Raw genomic sequence first — 22,788 nt, 5'->3', positions numbered from 1 at the left:
GCCCCCAGGCATGCTTCCCCTGCTGTCCCAGTGTCATTCCAGAGGTGTTGGCATCATTTCCTGGGGTGTCATAGTGGACTTGGTGACCCTCCAGACACGGATTTGGGTTTCCCCCTTAACGAGTTTATGTTCCCCATAGACTATAATGGGGTTCGAAACCCGTTCGAACACACGAACATTGAGCGGCTGTTCGAATCGAATTTCGAACCTCGAACATTTTAGTGTTCGCTCATCTCTACTTATAATCTTTTTCTGTACTCTTCTATTATGAGAATAATAGAATAGATAGAAAAGAATAGATAGAATAATCTAATAATGTTGTCTAATAGTGACAATAATGTAATTTCGACACTGGCTTTCATTTAAAAAAAAAATTAGCCTTTCTAAATGCTGCCAAAATATTCCAACACAAAACATCAGCTCAATGAGTCCCATTAGGTCTTAAAATGCTGCAGAAGCAACATCTGCAGTAGGCACTTTGTTATATATCTACTGTACCTTTACTACAGTTATAAAGTCATTTATTACACTTTTTATGATTTTAATGTTCTAGAAGATTTTATCATCCTCTGTATCATTCCCACCGTGATAAATGCTGGAATACATGAATTTGAGTACAGAATGCCACCCACTGCATTAATTTTGTCATATATTGTCAGTGGGTTTCTAAATGTATAAACATGGGAATCAGACTTTGTTTTATGACTTTCATTTTTTTTTCACTTGTGGTTCATCAAACTTTACATGAATCATCTGCATTTCTTCCAGCTATTGAATAACAAAACGTTTTCAATCAAAAACTAGTAAAGGAAATCAGGAAATAAGTAATCCTGACCTATGCAGTTCGTGGTTTATTGTAAATGAAGTTGCCAGTAATTCTTAGACTAACTTTAATCAGTTAGGCATTATCTTATCCATAAGAATACCTTACATAGGTGGTGGGATGAAACATACAGGTCTATTAAATGAAACTATTTTACACTTATAAACCTAAGTTGATTCAGAAGGAGGAAAAACTATTATTTCAATAGTACAACACAACTGAGCATTAAGTGGAAAAACATCCATTATTCGGGTCTGTTCGGGGACCCAAAAAACAAAAACCCAATTCACTTTAAAAGCAGTTACACGCGGAAACCCGAAAAATGCCATAGACTATAATGGGGTCAGCCTGAATCCCCGAGCATTCATCGAGCGTAGATGCCAACTTACCCTTAGTGGGGACAATCTTATGTCTTTATCCATTCCCAACTGATCCAACCATGAATGCAGTGATGTTCTATGGTTTGACATTTGTCGTAAGTTCATGATTTCCTTACTGTTACCAGGTTATCAGGCAGGGACAGTGCATGTAGAGAAGATAATCCGACACAACATTTCAGAATATATAAAGTTCTCGCTTTCATGGTTGCATCCATCAACAACAGGCCATCACCACAGGTAAGATTAGAGAAAATCTTTAAAACTCTGCGCCGGCCATTTTTTGTGGTGCTTACATGAGCTCTCGGCAGAGCCGACTGCACATGCATAGAAGATTGAAAGCCAGGCCGGAAGACAACACGTAGAGGCCGGTTCCTGAAGAAGATTGAGGCGTCGCTGGAGAGTTCTCTCGCAGCACTGGGGACGACCCCAGTGTTGTTTGAGCGCTGGGGCCCGCCCCCAGTGCTGCAAGAGAACTCATTTGCATAAAGATGGAAAACGGAATATCTACTGAATGGCGGTGCGGAGAAGACATCTAAAGGTAGGAGAAGAATAGCCTTTCTTAAAGCTATTACTACGTGTTAGTTATAAAAAAGGGGATTCTAATGATAGGATCTCTTTAATCTTCACCATAATTGTCCACCAGACTTTTGGTGTAATTCTGAGGCACACACAGAGTAAAAAAAAAAGACATGAAATCCATGTTATTTGGTCATCTCATGTATGCCCAAACAAATGTGTACTATTATAAAAAAAATAAGAGAGATGGTGCATACATATAAACAACATGCTCCCCCTATGTAGAAATATACATAAATATTTTTGTTGGTGTACATATTTAAAAACATTAAAACCTAAAAAATAAATACTGAGGGCGTGAAATCAAAAGCACCCCATCCAAATTCCATGTATCCAGTATGTATCCAGAGACACTCTAATAGGGCATGCCTCTTTCTAGCTAAACCACAGCCCCTCGGACAAAGCAGAAAAAATGTTTAAAACACATGTAGTAATAAATACAGTACACAACATTTGGAGAAAATTAAGACAGAATTGTGTCACATTTAACCTGGCAAATCCAAGTACTTCATTCAGACCATGAAAGAGTACACATAGACTGGAGTACACAAGGTGACATGACTTCCATTAGAGACAGTATAGTAAGGGCTGGTTCACACCTGCGCCCGGTCTCCGCTTTAGCCAATCCGGTGGGTTTACGTCTTCTGCCCCAAGAAACTGGACAGGGGACGGAAGCCTGGCGGTCAGTTTTCAAACCCATTCACTCATCTTCTGCCTCTCCGCAATGAAACCGTTTTTTTTTAACCGGACTCAAAGTCGGACATGCAGGACTTGGCTAAAGCGGAGACCGGGCGCAGGTGTGAACCTGTCCTAAGATTACTGTACATATCTTCACAATCTCAATGGCATAATGCTGATAATGACATATCCGTATTTGTGTGTGTCATAGTTATCATAGTTATGTTACATAGAATTACAGAAGGATCCAGGTGAGACAATTTATAAAGTGATATAAAGCAATAGTTCATTGCTCAGATTTATATAGTATCGTATAGTATTGTATCTCTCTGTTGTTTATCTATAAAGCCCTTCAGAAAGTATTCATGTCAGACACACTACAATGAACGGAAACAAAAAATCTATAACTTTGTTTTATTTAGGAGCAAAGCTCCAAGCCAGCAGTCAGACTTAATTCACACTGCTGATGCTCAGCAAACTTAACACTGTGACATCTGGATTGTTGGTATTTTTGGCATGGTAACCCACACCTCAATAAAAATCATGTGCTGAGCTCCCACTGAAACACCGAGATACTCCATTACCTGGAAAGAGAAAACCATTAGAATTACAGTGATGATGATTTCTTTAATTAAAACTGGTTTGTGCTGAGAGTCCATGAGCACCTCATCCTTCATGTTTGGAGGACGGATTTCCAATCAGTGATTATTAACACATGGAAGGGACCGGATAACCCTGGGGTGGCTTATTTAGCAATGAACTTAACATTTGTTTTGCTGATGTGACACATTCGGAGAACATTTATACTTTCTAGCTCTAATTACCGTTGAGTCTGGAATTAAATATGGAGGGCAATTTCTGGACCGCAAATCGCTACATCGTGCCAATACTGTAATCCCCTTGTATGAAACTAATTGTAAAGCAGATGGTTGTGTACATTTTTGATAGCCCCTATGTTTCTTTTATCGGAGATAAAATACTTGCTAGGTTAAGTAAAACAAAAGTATAGAACATCTGTCTTTTTCATGGCGAGTGTACACAGGCTGCAATCTGATTTCACTGATAGGAGTTTGTTAAAGACATCCCTTTTACTTTCAGCATATTTGATATTCATTAATGAGCATATGTAGCTATGTGGGTAGGTACAGGGGGCCAGACAGAAAGATGTATTTGTAAAACAAATCAAACTACAATCTTAGTTCTTTGCTCACGGCAGGGGGCGACGTTATCATTAAAATGTGGTCTGGAGAATATACTGTAAGTCTATGCAAAATATTTCATTAAAATGAACAGTGATCGTACATGACTGTTGTTACTCGGATACAAACTCTTTTTTTCTTTTCTTTTTAATCTCAGAGTAATGATTTCTAAGACTAGTTGGACAAAATCCAGAACGGAAAACCTTAGCCTGAAAATATTTCGCTTTAATTTGTTAAGAATCTAAAGATGAATATAAAAGTATAAAATGAACACATTGGTAGACTAATTTTCTTTATTCGTACCATTCCATTTATACAGTGCCAATATATAAGAGATACAAAGCTGTTTACATGCACACGAGGCATAGTACGTAAGCATAGAACACATTTGTATTCTAAGTTACAGCTAAGCAGGTAATCGATTTAATGTATGAAATAATTGCTCAAAACATCCAAAAGCACACAGAAAAACCACAGGACAAAGACGATGGATGGACGAAAGAAAGTTGCTGTATGGGAGCTTGCAGACCATGTAATTAGATAAGATAAGATAATCCTTTAATAGTCCCACATTGGGGAAATAATAACATAGTTATTATAGCAGATAGTGCTGGACTTAAAGGGGCTCTATCAGCAAAAGCTAAAAAAGAATGATCTACTCAAGCATCTTGCACGCTGTGCAGGCATTCAGGGAGTGTCTTCTTCTTCATCCACGCCTCCTCTTCCTCCGATGTCTTTGGGTCCCGTCCTCCTCCGATGCTCGCTAACTGACATTGATTAAAAAAAAATGGCCTAGGCGCATGCGCAGTAGCCGTAGCAGAAGCCGCATGCTACTGCACATGCGCCCACGCCCATTTTTTTTTTATCAAGGTCAGTTCGCGAGTGCTGGAGGAGGATGGGACCCGAGGAAATCGGAGGAAGAAGAGGCGGGGATGAAGAAGACCGCACACCCTGAATGCCCGCCCAGCGTGCACGATGCGTAAGTAGATCACATTCTTTTTTAGGGTATTATTTTAAAACGGGGAGGTAGTTTAATATAACATTTACAGTGCCTGAATAGCCTTTTTAAAGGCTATTCACGCATATGTGGGGCTCTAGCAGCATGATTTTGCTGATAGAGCCCCTTTAAAATAACTGCTATGTAAGTCGCCATAATCAGCATCAATTCCTGCATACTAAAGGGCCACAAATAAATAGATGGCACAGTTTTCAGATATCATATTTCCTCCTTATAGGCCTGTACTGTGAACAACATGGGGCCACAGCAGTCGTGCCACGTAGGGTGGTCAGGAACTGGTACAACATCTCAGCTGCCGTTGACTTCAATGAGAACTGATCTACAGCACTGGTGCCTGGCCACTATATAGGGCATACCACTGCTATGGTATCTGACAATTATGACATCCATTTGATTGTGGCTCTCCATAATATAACTCCTTAGTCAAAAGGGATGCTTCAGGGATAGAGCAGGAACATGTCATAAACTGATATACTGTATGCATTTTACTTTCCAGAAGTCCAATTCCTGCATTACTTTAATGGAATATTTTTGCTTGCTTATGGCTCTAAGATATGTCTCTCTCTCTCTCTCTCTCTCTCTCTCTCTCTCTCTCTCTCTCTCTCTCTCTCTCTCTCTCTCTCTATATATATATATATATATATATATATATATATATATATATAGTCAGGATCTGGGGTGCTTGGTGGTTGGCAATAACACAGACTCCAAGGTTACAGTCCAAGTGTTGAGTTTTATTTACTCCAACACACATGGATTGGTGCAGCACAGAAGAAAATACAATATAAACACCTGCCCCTCTGGGCTCTAACTAAACAGAAATTGATTACCCCACCTAGAATAAAGACAAGTTCAGATAATCAAAATAGTCTCCAGCAGTAGCTGCAGCAGCCAAGCTCTGCCATAGTCTGCTCTTCTAGCAGACTTCTTATGCCTCTCTAACAAGGACAAATCCGAGACAGCTGGGTTCCTGTACAGTGGCGTAACTAGGACTGGTGGGCCCCCTTGGTGAACTTTTGACCTGTCCCCCCCGCCCCCATTCCTGCACGCATTATTATGTCCCATAGTGGCCCCGGGACAGAGTATTATGCCCCATAGTGGCCCCTGCACACAATATTATGCCCCATAGTGGCCCATGCACACACTATTATTGCCCCATAGTGGCCCCTGCACACAACATTATGCCCCATATTGACCCCTGCACACAGTATTATGCCCCATAGTGGCCCCTGCACACACCATTATTGTCCCATATTGGCCACTGCACACGGTATTATTGTCCCATAGTGGCCCCTGCACACAGTATTATGCCTCAATGTGGACACTCATGAACCATTGTTATACTCTGGGGTCTGTTCAGTATAATAATAAGAGATCAAATTGAGAAAACTATAATTTTCTTTCAAAAATAAGGAAATTTCTAAGTGACCCTAAACTTTTGAACGGTAGTGTGTGTGTGTATGTGTGTATATATATATATATATATATATATATATATATATAATCTATAGTAATCCGATAGCTGGTCAGGTAGTGGAAGGGGTGTACATCTCACCCAGACTACTAAGGTGGGTGAGATGAGAAGACTCCAGGAATGTTTGTTCTCAGCAGACAACTTTCATCTGCTGAGCATTTTGGTAAATGCTCAGCATTGGGCTGGATTTTTAGGAATGGCAGGTAGGTTGGTAGTGGGACCTGTCATTCCACCCCCCTCCAGTCCATACGTTGGGGATGTTCCAGCAGCAACTCAGCTGCAGAGAGTCTGCTCATCAAGGGAGCTTAAGAAGTCAGTTCCAGCAGCAACACTTTGGCAGAGCTTGGCTGGAGAGACAAAGAAAGAGGTCATATTTTTGGAGCTGTATCCTGAATGATTCTACTGGCTTTGGATTTCTGTTTCTCTAAGTGAGGTAACCTATTCTTATGTTTAGTTAGAGCCTAGCCGGGCAGGTATTTATTTTTGTATTGTTCTCTTTTGTTGCTGCACTATATTTTTGAGTGAAAATAAACTCTACCAGGGGCGTAACTACCGTGGTAGCAGCAGTAGCAGCTGCCACAGGGCCCGGGCCATTAGGGGGCCCGGTGACAGCCACTGCAGGTTTTTTTTGTTTTTTTTTAAATAGTCCGTTACGGGCCCTATTCACCTGCCGATCCTGACTGGGCCGGGATCGGCAAGTGACACCGCGGGCCCCACAAACACTATCATTATACTCGGGGGTCTTTGTAGACCCCCGAGTATAATGATCAGCGGACCGGGAGACGTAAGGAACATAACAAACAGTGTTACTTACCTCTCCACGATCCTGCCTCCGGCCTTCCTCATTCGTGTCTGACGTCTCTGACGTCACATGACCCGGGTCTGCTTCCCGGGTCATGTGACGTCCGACAAGAGCGGCAGCCGACAGCCTAGGAGCCGGGCACAAGTAAGCAACTGTTTTTTTTTTTAAATATTTTTATTCCCCCGGGTCTCCGATTATTATACTCTGGGGTCTGAAAAGACCCCAGAGTATAATAATTGTTTATGGATGTCCACAGTGGGACATAATACTGTGTGCAGGGGTCACTATTGGGGTTAATTCTGTGTGCAGGGGACACTATTGGGGTTAATACTGTGTGCAGGGGACACTATTGGGGTTAATACTGTGTGCAGGGCTTACTAAGGGACATAATAGAGTTCTGAGGAGGGGGTCGGTTGAGGTCTTCAGCGTCGGTTTGGGGGGGCCCCATGTCAAAAGTTTGCCACGGGGCCCCGCCATTCCTAGTTACGACACTGAACTCTACCTTTGTTTTGGACTAAAAAATCTGGAAAATATATATATATATATATATATATATATATATATATATATATATAGATACACATATATTTACATGTCAATATAATTTATACACATTCGTGAATGAGACGAATGGCTACAGCTTAATAAAGATGGAGTCTCAAATACATTGTAAAGAATTGGCATAGCTAATGTTACAGATGGAGCAATAACCAATGCAAACATAAACAGCTGCACGTATCTGGAATTCATCTAACAATTAGCCATTCCGCTTAGAGAACACACAGCATATCTCACATAAAGACAGAACTAATGACTTTATTCTTGAACTTGATTCTGTTCAATTAAACTAATCCAAACTCATCTAGTGCAATATTTACTATATACATATTTACTACACAGAAAGGCTAACATGTGCCGAATATCTTCTGACGGCCACTAAAGGAGACTAGAAACATTTTATAAATGTCACTAAAATAGCACAGAAGACTAACCAAAGATCACAGCATGGAACTTCATTTAAAACTAGAGCCCTAAGGTTGGAACTACTTTAACTATAATGTTAAACTGAAATCCATCTTGTATCTTTTTAATATAATTATGTCCAAGGTTTTCTGATTTGTTTCCTTATATAACAGTATAGTGTTTTGCTATTAATTCTAAAACCCTGTGGACGCCACTTGGGTGGTGACACATTTTTGGGGAGATAATGTGCTAGTTTTTAGTCACCAGTATATCACCTTCCTGAAATAATATAACAGTGGTCAGACTGCAGCTATCACATATGTTTTATCAAAGAGGATATATCACTGGTTGATGCCATATTGTGAATAAATAATGAGAGTAAGGGACTGATTTAGGTTAAGGCCCCATGCAGCAAATTGCTGCCAAAAAACAATGTGGAAAAGAGCGAACCAGAAAAAAAATTTGGTTCTTTTCTGCAGTGTTTTCACAAAAAGTCTACATAGTTTTCCTCTGCAGTCTCTCTGCCTCTATTATACCTGGACAGAAAAATTCAGCATTTCCATAGGTATAATGGACATGCTGCAACTTGCAAATGCAAGCGTTTTTGAAATCGCAGCATTTCTACTGAAGATTTTTTTTCTGCAATGTGTAGATGGGATAAGCCAGAATCCCATCCACTTTGCAGGTACTGTAGAACGCTGTGTTTTTTCAACATGGGGCCCCGGCCTTGAAGAGATAGTAAGTCAGTCTTAGAGAGTCTTTATTTAGTTAGACATACACAGTAAGGGGGCATTCACACTACGTATACTGAAGCTTATTCTGAACGTAAAACACGTTCAGAATAAGCGGCGTATAAAGCAGCTCCATTCATTTCTATGGGAGCCGGCATACGAGCGCTCCCCATAGAAATGAATGGGCTGCTTCTTTCACTGCGAGCAGTCCCATTGAAGTGAAAGGGAAGTGCCGGCGTGTACGGCTCGGCATGAGCAGAGCTTGCCGTATACGCCGGCACTTCCCATTCACTTCAATGGGACCGCTCGCAGTGAAAGAAGCAGCCCATTCATTTCTATGGGGAGCGCTCGTATGCCGGCTCCCATAGAAATGAATGGGAAGTGTTCGGCAGCCCTGCTGTAACGCCGGCGTGTATGGCTGTGATACACGCTGGCGTTACATAGTGTGAATGCCCCCTTAGGAGGGCAGCTGGGTTTTTATTTGGTTTTGCATATCTACTCATGAAATATGGCATCCTTTAAAACTTATAAATAAAAGTGATTTTTTTTTTTTATTATGAGAATTTGGTGTAAAGTGGGAATATGTGCCTTGTTAGCACATTGATAAAACAAATTAACTTTTCTATTACAGAGCTTCAAATGTCTTCCATATGCCTAGTGTGAAGTGATCAAATTATAACCACCTGGAGCCACCACTAGGGGGAGAGGCTTAGTAGCTTACAGCGTACTGTAAATACATTAAATGGTCGTCCATCCTTAGCATAGGCCATAAATATCTTATCTTGGGTGCTGGAAGGCAGCCCCTGCACAGATCAGTTGTGCGGGGCCTCTTCCAATACCCGGACAATACACAACATGGAGATGGAAGCAGCTGCCAACAGTCCCTGTATAATGGCCGGATACTGGTACTGCAGCTTGACTTCTGAACAGCAGTATTGGCACGCGGCTATTATACTGGCACAGAGCGGTCTGCTTCAAGCGCCATGTTATATATAGTGTGGGCATCAGAAGTGGTCCCTTATAGCTGATCCATGCCAAGTCCACCTGTCGGCCCCCCAACCAATCAGATATTTATGACCTATGCCAAGGCCATAAATCAAAAATGCCTGGACAGTTCCTTTAATTGTCAATTTATTAAAAAATTAATGATCACAGAATGTTGTACCATTAACTGACATGGTGATAACAAGTGGATATTCACTTTAAGGCTCTGCATTATGAATAATGAATAAAAGAAAGAGCTACCTGAATACGATTTCATTTGCTTTCATTATGGAACAATGGCACAGACGACTACACTCTTGTTCCATAATGAAAAGCTAGATGTGCAAATTCTTTATTCTGCCTAAGGAACATTTAGTTAAAACATCTAAATCTTCCTGGCAATCAAAGTAATGAATGCAAATTCTATTTAAATCTCTCATCTGGACCCTGTCCTTTTCCCTTCTTATTACCACGATGGAATAGAATGTCCTTTTCCTTTCTTTATTACTAACATAAAATGAAATAAAGTGTATTGTACTTGTCTTTGTACTAGTAATATTGGTTTCACAGATATCTAGATAAACATGCTAAGGTTGGGTTCACACTATCGTGGGATGTCCATTATAATAGTGTCTGTTTAAAAAAAAAACAAAAAAACCTGACACCTATCACAACAGACATTAACGGACACTAACTGATTGTAATGTGCCTGGTTTTTTTTGTTTGTTTTTTTAAACTGTTCCTTTTAATGGATTTTGATGGATTTTTGTGTCTGGGATTTGGTGTAACCGGACACTAATGGTCACTAACCCACAAGAGAACATATCATTGAAATCAATGGCATTTTTAATGGATTTGTGACGGTTCTGCTAGTGTTCTTTGTTAAAATATTGTAGCAGATACTAGCAGCGGACACTACTAGCAGTAATATAAATGACCCTTAAATGTGAATGACCCTTAAATTAGTTCTCTTGCAGCACTTGGGGGCAGGCCCAAGCACTCAAACAGCACTGGGGGGGTGTCCCCAATGCTGCGAGAGAACTCTCTCCAGTGCCGCCTCCATCTTCATCAGCAACATCCTCTTCTTCCGATGCGCGGTGGGTCAAAATTCAATGCATGCACATGTCGGCTCTGCCAGCGTGGCCGCTTACGCGAGCATGTACAGTATGCTCCTGTAGTTCTATGGCCGCCGCATGTGAAGTCAGCTCTGCCCGAGGCCTGCTGGCAGAGTTGACTTGCGCATGCGTTGAATTTTGACCCCCCTGCGCACCATAAGAAGATGCAAGAATAGGCCGTTTCTTACGAAGATGGAGGATGGAGGCGGTGCTGGAGGGAGTTCTCTCGCAGCATTGGGGATGCCCCCAGTGCTGTTTGAGTGCTTGGGCCCGCCCTCAAGTGCTGCTAGAGAACTAATTTACATACCAACAAAAAACGGGATTTCAGGCGAACGGCGGCATGGAGAAGACAACAAAAGGTAGGAGAAGAATGGCCTTTCTTAAGGCTATTCCGATGTGTTAGTCAGAAGAAAATGCATTTGAATGATAGAATCCCTTTAAACTTCTCCACACTACATATAGAAAGCTGGGGGTGCAACTATATGACCAAGACTCATTATCCCTTTCAAATTCAGAATATACAAAAAAAAAAAAAAAAAAAAGACACTTTGGAAGCATTAAATAAAATAATGTAAATCAATATATAAGTGTGTATGATATATATATATATATATATATATATATATATATATATATATATATATATATAAAGGTTTGGTTCCTACTCGAAAAGTCATACGTAGAATAAATTATCCATATTTTTATTTTGTCATATCTGAAGTGCTACCCATTTCTTATTATTTTATTAGAAAGCATTCCCACTGTGAAAATAGTTAAAACAAGAACAAGGAGCTCAATTCCAGATACACATGTCTATGTGGTATAGAATGTTTTAATATATAAAGAGAGATCTAAATATACAATTTATTTTTGGCCCCATACTGGAAGAACCTAAATATGTTCTATATTGGTCAGGGCTAGAGATGAGCGAACACTAAAATGTTCGAGGTTCGAAATTCGATTCGAACAGCCGCTCAATGTTCGTGTGTTCGAATGGGTTTCGAACCCCATTATAGTCTATGGGGAACAGATACTCGTTAAGGGGGAAACCCAAATCCGTGTCTGGAGGGTCACCAAGTCCACTATGACACCCCAGGAAATGATGCCAACACCTCTGGAATGACACTGGGACAGCAGGGGAAGCATGTCTGGGGGCATCTAACACACCAAAGACCCTCTATTACCCCAACATCACAGCCTAACAACTACACACTTTACACACTCAATACCACCTCTCTGACAGTAGGAAAACACCTTGAAACATGTGTATTTGGCACTTGCAGTGAGGAGAGCTTGTCACCAGCAGTGAATTTGGCCCTTGTAGTAAGTTGAGGTTGGCACCAACATTTGTTTTGAAAATCAGGGTGGATTGAGCCTCTAACCAGCAGAGTTTGGGCAAATTCATGGTGGAGGGAGCCTCTAAAAAACCCAGTTTGGACCAATTCATGGTGGAGGGAGCCTCTAAACAGCCCAGTTTGGACCAATTCATGGTGGAGGGAGCCTCTAACCAGCCCAGTTTGGACCAATTCATGGTGGAGGGAGCCTCTAACCAGCCCAGTTTGGGCAAATTCATGGTGGAGGGAGCCTCTAAACAGCCCAGTTTGGGCAAATTCATGGTGGAGGGAGCCTCTAAACAGCCCAGTTTGGACCAATTCATGGTGGAGGGAGCCTCTAAAAACCCCAGTTTGGACCAATTCATGGTGGAGGGAGCCTCTAAACAGCCCAGTTTGGGCACATTCATGGTGGAGGGAGCCTCTAACCAGCCCAGTTTGGACCAATTAATGGTGGAGGGAGCCTCTAAACAGCCAAGTTTTGGGAAATTCATGGTGGAGGGAGCCCCTAAAAAGCCCAGTTTGGACCAATTCATGGTGGAGGGAGCCTCTAAACAGCCCAGTTTGGGCAAATTCATGGTGGAGGGAGCCTCTAACCAGCCCAGTTTGGACCAATTAATGGTGGAGGGAGCCTCTAAACAGCCAAGTTTTGGGAAATTCATGGTGGAGGGAGCCTCTAACCAGCCAAGTTTGGACCAATTCATGGTGGAGGGAGCCTCTAACCAGCCCAGTTTGGGCAAATTCATGGTGGAGGGAGCCTCTAAAAAACCCAGTTTGGACCAATTCATGGTGGAGGGAGCCTCTAACCAGCCCAGTTTGGGCAAATTCATGGTGGAGGGAGCCTCTAAACAGCCCAGTTTGGGCAAATTCATGGTGGAGGGAGCCTCTAAACAGCCCAGTTTGGACCAATTCATGGTGGAGGGAGCCTCTAAAAACCCCAGTTTGGACCAATTCATGGTGGAGGGAGCCTCTAAACAGTCCAGTTTGGGCAAATTCATGGTGGAGGGAGCCTCTAACCAGCCCAGTTTGGACCAATTAATGGTGGAGGGAGCCTCTAAACAGCCAAGTTTTGGGAAATTCATGGTGGAGGGAGCCCCTAAAAACCCCAGTTTGGACCAATTCATGGTGGAGGGAGCCTGTAAACAGCCCAGTTTGGGCAAATTCATGGTGGAGGGAGCATCTAACCAGCCCAGTTTGGACCAATTAATGGTGGAGGGATCCTCTAAACAGCCAAGTTTTGGGAAATTCATGGTGGAGGGAGCCTCTAACCAGCCCAGTTTGGACCAATTCATGGTGGAGGGAGCCTCTAACCAGCCCAGTTTGGGCAAATTCATGGTGGAGGGAGCCTCTAAAAAACCCAGTTTGGACCAATTCATGGTGGAGGGAGCCTCTAAACAGCCCAGTTTGGACCAATTCATGGTGGAGGGAGCCTCTAACCAGCCCAGTTTGGACCAATTCATGGTGGAGGGAGCCTCTAACCAGCCCAGTTTGGGCAAATTCATGGTGGAGGGAGCCTCTAAAAAACCCAGTTTGGACCAATTCATGGTGGAGGGAGCCTCTAACCAGCCCAGTTTGGGCAAATTCATGGTGGAGGGAGCCTCTAAACAGCCCAGTTTGGGCAAATTCATGGTGGAGGGAGCCTCTAAACAGCCCAGTTTGGACCAATTCATGGTGGAGGGAGCCTCTAAAAACCCCAGTTTGGACCAATTCATGGTGGAGGGAGCCTCTAAACAGCCCAGTTTGGGCAAATTCATGGTGGAGGGAGCCTCTAACCAGCCCAGTTTGGACCAATTAATGGTGGAGGGAGCCTCTAAACAGCCAAGTTTTGGGAAATTCATGGTGGAGGGAGCCCCTAAAAAGCCCAGTTTGGACCAATTCATGGTGGAGGGAGCCTCTAAACAGCCCAGTTTGGGCAAATTCATGGTGGAGGGAGCCTCTAACCAGCCCAGTTTGGACCAATTAATGGTGGAGGGAGCCTCTAAACAGCCAAGTTTTGGGAAATTCATGGTGGACGGAGCCTCTAACCAGCCCAGTTTGGACCAATTCATGGTGGAGGGAGCCTCTAACCAGCCCAGTTTGGGCAAATTCATGGTGGAGGGAGCCTCTAAAAAACCCAGTTTGGACCAATTCATGGTGGAGGGAGCCTCTAACCAGCCCAGTTTGGACCAATTAATGGTGGAGGGAGCCTCTAAACAGCCAAGTTTGGACCAATTCATGGTGGAGGGAGCCTCTAAAAAACCCAGTTTGGACCAATTCATGGTGGAGGGAGCCTCTAACCAGCCCAGTTTGGACCAATTAATGGTGGAGGGAGCCGCTAAACAGCCCAGTTTGGACCAATTCATGGTGGAGGGAGCCTCTAACCAGCAGAGTTGGTGGAAATCAGGGTGGAGGGAGCCTCTAACCAGCAGAGTTGGGGGAAATCAGGGTGGAGGGAGCCTAGTATTAGCAGAATTGTGCAACGCTTATGGTGGATGAGTATGAGGATGCGGAGGAATTGGAGAGGTTGAGTACAGACATGGAGTTTCATGTTGGGGTGCTTTACACAGGTGGGCACAAAAATGACGGCTCTACCCAGTGGTGGTTCATTTTTATCAAAGCGAGCCGGTCGGCACTCTCAGCTGACAGACGGGTGCGCTTGTCAGTGATGATGCCACCGGCTGCACTGAACACCCTCTCAGATAGGACGCTGGCGGCAGGACAGGACAGCACCTCCAAGGCATATAGGGCAAGTTCAAGCCACAGGTCCAACTTCGACACCCAATACGTGTAGGGCGCAGAGGGGTCGGAGAGGACAGGGCTGTGGTCGGAAAGGTATTCCCGCAACATGCGCCTATACTTCTCACGCCTGGTGACACTAGGACCCTCCGTGGCGGCACTTTGGCGAGGGGGTGCCATCAAGGTGTCCCAGACCTTAGACAGTGTGCCCCTCGTTTGTGTGGACCGGTGAGAACTTGGTTGCCTACTGGAGGAACTGCCCTCCCTGCCGCCAACGTCACATGCTGGAAACATCTCCATCATATTCTGCACCAATTGCCTGTGGCAAGCATTGATGCGATTGGCCCTCCCCTCTACCGGAATAAAAGACGAGATGTTGTTTTTATACCGGGGGTCAAGGATAGCAAAGATCCAGTACTGGTTATCCTCCATGATTTTGACAATACGCTTGTCGGTTGTAAAGCACCCCAACATGAACTCAGCCATGTCTGCCACAGTGTTAGTTGGCATGACTCCTCTGGCCCCACCGGAAAGTTCAATCTCCATTTCCTCCTCATCCTCCATGTCTACCCATCCGCGCTGCAACAATGGGACGATTCGAAGTTGCCCGGAAGCCTCCTGTATCACCATCACATCATCGGACAACTCTTCTTCCTCCTCCTCCTCCTCCTCCTCCTCCTCCTCCTCCTCCATTAAACGCAGTGAAGCGGACAGATGTGTGGACCTACTCTCCAGCTGTGACGGATCGGATGCTATCCCTAACTCCTCTGTGTGATCTGAGTTATCCCTGATGTCAATCAGGGATTCTCTCAGAACACACAAGAGCGGGATTGTAAGGCTCACCATCGCATCCTCAGAGCTCACCCTCCTTGTGGACTCCTCAAAGACCCGTAGGATGTCACAAAGGTCTCTCATCCATGGCCACTCATGGATGTGAAACTGAGGCAGCTGACTTTGTGGCACCCTAGGGTTTTGTAGCTGGTATTCCATCAAAGGTCTCTGCTGCTCAACCACTCTATTCAACATCTGAAACGTTGAGTTCCAGCGTGTGGGGACGTCGCACAAAAGCCGGTGTTGTGGCACATGCAGGCGTTGCTGGAGAGATTTTAAGCTAGCAGCGGCTACTGTCGACTTGCGAAAGTGGGCGCACATGCGCCGCACTTTCACCAGTAGCTCTGGAACATTGGGGTAGCTCTTTAGGAAACGTTGCACCACTAGGTTGAAGACGTGGGCCAGGCATGGAACATGTTGGAGTCCGGCAAGCTCCAGAGCTGCTACCAGGTTCCGGCCGTTATCACAAACGACCATGCCTGGGCCCAGGTGCAGCGGCTCAAACCATATTGCCGTCTCATCGAGGAGGGCATCCCTCACCTCGGAGGCAGTGTGCTGTCTGTCCCCCAAGCTGATCAGCTTCAGCACAGCCTGCTGACGTCTACCAACGCCAGTGCTGCAACGTTTCCAACTCGTAGCTGGGGTCAATCTAACAGCGGAGGAGGAGGCGGTGGCGGAGGAGGAGGCGGTGGCGGAGGAGGAGGCGGTAGAGGAGGAGGAGGAGGGGGGTGTTCTTCTCGTGTCCCTGCCAGGAATGTTAGGCGGGGAGACGAGGTACACCGGGCCAGTTTGGGAAGCAGTCCCAGCCTCAACTACATTCACCCAGTGTGCCGTCAGTGAAATGTAGCGTCCCTGTCCGCATGCACTTGTCCACGCGTCGGTGGTCAAGTGGACCTTTGTGCAAAGCGCGGAACTAAGGGCCCGCCTGATGTTGAGTGACACGTGCTGGTGCAAGGCGGGGACGGCACACCGGGAGAAGTAGTGACGGCTAGGGACGGCATAGCGAGGTGCCGCAGTTGCCATCAGGTCCAGGAAGGCGGGAGTTTCAACAAGCCGGAACGCCAACATCTCCTGGGCCAGCAGTTTAGCGATGTTGGCGTTCAAGGCTTGCGCGTGTGGGTGGTTAGCAGTGTATTTCTGCCGCCGCTCCAATGTCTGAGAGATGGTGGGTTGTTGTAAAGAAGCGCCTGATGGTGCCTTTGATGGTGCAAGAGAAGGAGATAAGACAGGAACAGGGGAGGATGAGGGAGAAGTCAACAAAGTGGCGGAGGCAGATGAAGTGGTGTCCTGGCTCGTCCTCTGGAGTGCATCGCCAGCACAGTCAGCAGTGGCAGTGGCAGAGGCAGAGGCAGTGGCAGTGGCAGTGGCGTGAACGGCAGGCGGCCTTTGTCCTGCCGTTGCTGCCTGCCACTGATTCCAGTGCTTGGATTCCAAATGACAGCGCATTGAAGTGGTGGACAGGTTGCTCTTCTCAGAGCCCCTAATCAATTTCGAGAGGCAAATTGTGCAGACAACACTATATCTGTCCTCGGCGCTTTCCTTGAAAAAACTCCACACCTTCGAGAAACGTGCCCTCGAGGTGGGAGTTTTTCGGGGCTGGGTACGAACTGGAACATCTTGGGAGATTCCGGGTGTGGCCTGGCTTCGCCTAAGCTGCTGACCTCTGCCTCTAGCTACCCTTTTTGGTGCTGCACCTGCCTCAACATCCACACTACTTTCCCCGCTTGACATCCCCCCTGTCCAGGTCGGGTCAGTGTCCTCATCATCCACCACTTCCTCTTCCAACTCCTGTCTCATCTCCTCCTCCCGCACAATGCGCCGGTCAACTGGATGCCCTGACGGCAACTGCGTCACATCATCGTCGATGAGGGTGGGTTGCTGGTCATCCACCACCAAATCGAACGGAGATGGAGGAGACTCTAGTGTTTGAGCATCTGGACACAGATGCTCCTCTGTTAGGTTCGTGGAATCGTGACGTGGAGAGGCAGGTTGAGGGACAATGAAAGGAGCGGAGAACAGCTCTGGGGAGCAGGGACAGTTTGTGTTATTGTTCTGTAAAGCTTCGGAATTTTGGGAGGAAGGAAGACAAGACTGTTGGGTAATAGGAGGAGAGGAGGCAGAGTCTGACTGGCTGCTGGACAATGTGCTGTAAGCGTTCTCTGACAGCCATTGCAAGACCTGTTCCTGGTTCTCGGGCCTACTAAGGTTTGTACCCTGCAGTTTAGTTAATGTGGCAAGCAACCCTGGCACTGTGGAGTGGCGCAATGCTTGCTGCCCCACAGGAGTAGGCACGGGACGCCCTGTGGCTTCACTGCTACCTTGCTCCCCAGAACCATTCCCCCGACCTCGCCCACGGCCTCGTCCACGTCCCTTTCCGGGAGCCTTGCGCATTTTGAATTCCTAGTTAGAAATTGGCACTGTATACCAGTAGTAAAAATTGTGGGTGCACGTAACCCCAATATATTCTTTGAATTACCAGTCAGAAACTGGCACTATATGGCAGTAGCAAGAAATGAGGGTATTTATAACCCCAATATATTCTTTGAATTCCCAGTCAGACAATGGCACTGTATACCAGTAGTAAAAATTGTGGGTGCACGTAACCCCAATATATTCTTTGAATTACCAGTCAGAAACTGGCACTATATGGCAGTAGCAAGAAATGAGGGTATTTATAACCCCAATATATTCTTTGAATTCCCAGTCAGACAATGGCACTGTATACCAGTAGTAAAAATTGTGGGTGCACGTAACCCCAATATATTCTTTGAATTACCAGTCAGAAACTGGCACTATATGGCAGTAGCAAGAAATGAGGGTATTTATAACCCCAATATATTCTTTGAATTCCCAGTCAGACAATGGCACTGTATACCAGTAGTAAAAATTGTGGGTGCACGTAACCCCAATATATTCTTTGAATTACCAGTCAGAAACTGGCACTATATGGCAGTAGCAAGAAATGAGGGTATTTATAACCCCAATATATTCTTTGAATTCCCAGTCAGACAATGGCACTGTATACCAGTAGTAAAAATTGTGGGTGCACGTAACCCCAATATATTCTTTGAATTACCAGTCAGAAACTGGCACTATATGGCAGTAGCAAGAAATGAGGGTATTTATAACCCCAATATATTCTTTGAATTCCCAGTCAGACAATGGCACTGTATACCAGTAGTAAAAATTGTGGGTGCACGTAACCCCAATATATTCTTTGAATTACCAGTCAGAAACTGGCACTATATGGCAGTAGCAAGAAATGAGGGTATTTATAACCCCAATATATTCTTTGAATTCCCAGTCAGACAATGGCACTGTATACCAGTAGTAAAAATTGTGGGTGCACGTAACCCCAATATATTCTTTGAATTACCAGTCAGAAACTGGCACTATATGGCAGTAGCAAGAAATGAGGGTATTTATAACCCCAATATATTCTTTGAATTCCCAGTCAGACAATGGCACTGTATACCAGTAGTAAAAATTGTGGGTGCACGTAACCCCAATATATTCTTTGAATTACCAGTCAGAAACTGGCACTATATGGCAGTAGCAAGAAATGAGGGTATTTATAACCCCAATATATTCTTTGAATTCCCAGTCAGACAATGGCACTGTATACCAGTAGTAAAAATTGTGGGTGCACGTAACCCCAATATATTCTTTGAATTACCAGTCAGAAACTGGCACTATATGGCAGTAGCAAGAAATGAGGGTATTTGTATTCCCAATATATTCTTTGAATTCCCAGTCAGACAATGGCACTGTATACCAGTAGTAAAAATTGTGGGTGCACGTAACCCCAATATATTCTTTGAATTACCAGTCAGAAACTGGCACTATATGGCAGTAGCAAGAAATGAGGGTATTTGTATTCCCAATATATTCTTTGAATTCCCAGTCAGACAATGGCACTGTATACCAGTAGTAAAAATTGTGGGTGCACGTAACCCCAATATATTCTTTGAATTACCAGTCAGAAACTGGCACTATATGGCAGTAGCAAGAAATGAGGGTATTTGTATTCCCAATATATTCTTTGAATTCCCAGTCAGACAATGGCACTGTATACCAGTAGTAAAAATTGTGGGTGCACGTAACCCCAATATATTCTTTGAATTACCAGTCAGAAACTGGCACTATATGGCAGTAGCAAGAAATGAGGGTATTTATAACCCCAATATATTCTTTGAATTCCCAGTCAGACAATGGCACTGTATACCAGTAGTAAAAATTGTGGGTGCACGTAACCCCAATATATTCTTTGAATTACCAGTCAGAAACTGGCACTATATGGCAGTAGCAAGAAATGAGGGTATTTGTATTCCCAATATATTCTTTGAATTCCCAGTCAGACAATGGCACTGTATACCAGTAGTAAAAATTGTGGGTGCACGTAACCCCAATATATTCTTTGAATTCCCAGTCAGACAATGGCACTATATACCAGTAGCAAGAAATGAGGGTATTTATAACCCCAATATATTCTTTGAATTACCAGTCAGAAACTGGCACTATATGGCAGTAGCAAAAATAGTGGGTGTATATAGCCCCAATTCTATTGCTAGGGGACTTGCAGGGTATGTCTGAGGTGAAGGTGGGGGGGCACACCGTTGGAACGGGTATCGGGGGTATATATCGGGTATACGGGAATACACTGACAGTGTATTCCATTCAGGATCCTGGGAAAGCTGGGTTGCGGCGATTGAGCCCGTCAGTGCCACGTTACACTGACAAGCTTCTCCCTGGAATTGAAGTTATATGTAAGCCCAATATATTCTTTGAATTCCCAGTGAGACAATGGCACTATATGGCAGTAGCAAAAATAGTGGGTGTATATAGCCCCAATTCTATTGCTAGGGGACTTGCAGGGTATTTCTGGGGTGAAGGTGGGGGGGCACACCGTTGGAACGGGTATCGGGGGTATATATCGGGTATACGGGAATACACTGACAGTGTATTCCATTCAGGATCCGCGGAAAGCTGGGTTGCGGCGATTGAGCCCGTCAGTGCCACGTTACACTGACAAGCTTCTCCCTGGAATTTAGCTCTTACAAGAGCTGTTGGTTGTCTTCTCCTTCCTATCCTAGCCTGTCCCTGCCTACCCAGAATCTAAGCCCTAGCTAGCTGGACGGAAACCTCCGTCCTCGGTGAATTGCAAGCTCAGAATGACGCGAACCTGGGCGGCGCTGTTCTTTTAAATTAGAGGTCACATGTTTTCGGCAGCCAATGGGTTTTGCCTACTTTTTTCAACGTCACCGGTGTCGTAGTTCCTGTCCCACCTACCCTGCGCTGTTATTGGAGCAAAAAAGGCGCCAGGGAAGGTGGGAGGGGAATCGAGTAATGGCGCACTTTACCACGCGGTGTTCGATTCGATTTGAACATGCCGAACAGCCTAATATCCGATCGAACATGAGTTCGATAGAACACTGTTCGCTCATCTCTAGTCAGGGCATTTGACCAAGCTGAAAAAAAAAAAGGTTTTACTTTACAGTATACTTTATGGGCTTATTAGGATGTTCTAATGTGATGATTTTCCTTACAAAATAGATGGTAGAATAGAAAATATTATATAAAGAGGAGAGGCAGCAGGTGTTAAAAAGAATCTGATTTTGAGAAATTTCCAGATGGCTGTACCAGATAAACAATAATTATATTTGATTAAATGAACCAAAAGGTAGATGATGTCATCTAAACACAAATACCTGTGCTCCTAAACAAATGTGATGAGAAGTATGATATGATAATAGTGCAAAATATTATAAAGTATCAGCCACATTTTCATCTGATCAGTGTAAAGTATCACAGCTAAATCGAAACAATGAATCTAAATTTGCAATCTGCTGTATTATATTCCTATAGGGCTCCCTGTAAATAATGCGACACTCCTAGGCTTAGTAGGCAATGCATTAGTCTGTTTTATTGTTTCTATGGCCACCCATTTTTCCAACTTCTCGTATGGTTGTGTTCACATTCAGTGGTGTAACTTGAAGCTCCTGGGTCCCAATGCAAAACATGTATAAAGGTTCCTATCACGTACTATTTATAATACTGGTGTCTCTTTATATTGTAGAAAGGCCTTTAAGCCTCCTGACAGGGAGACAACACAAAGACCTTTCTGATGATCTTTTTACTCCTAGGCCTGTGATAGTGACAGGGAGACATCCTCTAGGTATAAAGGAGAGAACATTTCACCAGCATCATAGATTTGGATTCTTTACTAGAGATGAGTGAACGCCGTTCGATCGAATACAGATTCAATCGAATATCAGGCCGTTCGGGATATTCGATTACAATCGACTACAAGGCCACAAACGCAGTAAAAATTTGCATCCCCTCCCACCTTCCCTGGCGCATTTTTTTGCACCAATAACTGCGCAGGGGAGGTGGGACAGGAACTACGAAAACAGAGGCAGTGAAAAAAAAATAGGAAAAAGGAATTGGCGGCCGGAAACAGATAACCTCCAATTTAAACGAATGGTGGATTTACCATTCGACTAATTTGGGACTGTGAATTATGTGACTGTGAGACAGGGACAGATCTACAGGCAGGGTTAGCTAGGAATTAGCTTTATTTAGGGGGAAATGTTACTCACACAACTCTTTGGGGCTCCATCTTGTCGGGATCCTGTCAGCTTGCAATATGCACAAGCTGACTTTTTCCCATAGGAATGCATTGACCAGCGTTAATTGGCCGAATGCCATACAGAAGTACGGCATTTGACCAATCAAAACTGGTCAATGCATTCCTATGCCGAGATGAAGCAGAGCTGAAGCTGCTACACACTCAGCTGTACCGATGTAACAATCCGATGCAGTAGCGCTGAGTGTGTAGCAGGTCCAGCTCTGCTACATTGGACATTGCTACATCGCCAGCGCTTAGGGTTGAGCCGATCTTGACATTTCAGGATCGTTTTTAAAATCCAATTTCCGATCATCCGGAGATTGGATTTTAAAAATTATCCTATTCACTACACAGCATGTAGCCCAAAAATTGTTGGACCCCACTCTGTGTAGTGATTAACCCCCCCACCAGCACCGTTGTCCACTTACCTACATAGCTGCAGCTTCCAGCTCTTCTTGGTCCGGTCCTCTGTCCACTTGTCTTCAGAGTCTTCTGACGTCTCCCCGCCCACACTCTGCAGCCACATTAAGCCCCGCCTAC

This window comes from Leptodactylus fuscus, chromosome 1 (genome assembly GCF_031893055.1).
Source record: "Leptodactylus fuscus isolate aLepFus1 chromosome 1, aLepFus1.hap2, whole genome shotgun sequence".
NCBI lineage: Eukaryota > Metazoa > Chordata > Amphibia > Anura > Leptodactylidae > Leptodactylus > Leptodactylus fuscus.
The sequence above is the reverse complement of the archived record's forward strand: the minus strand, read 5'-3'. Positions refer to the sequence as shown.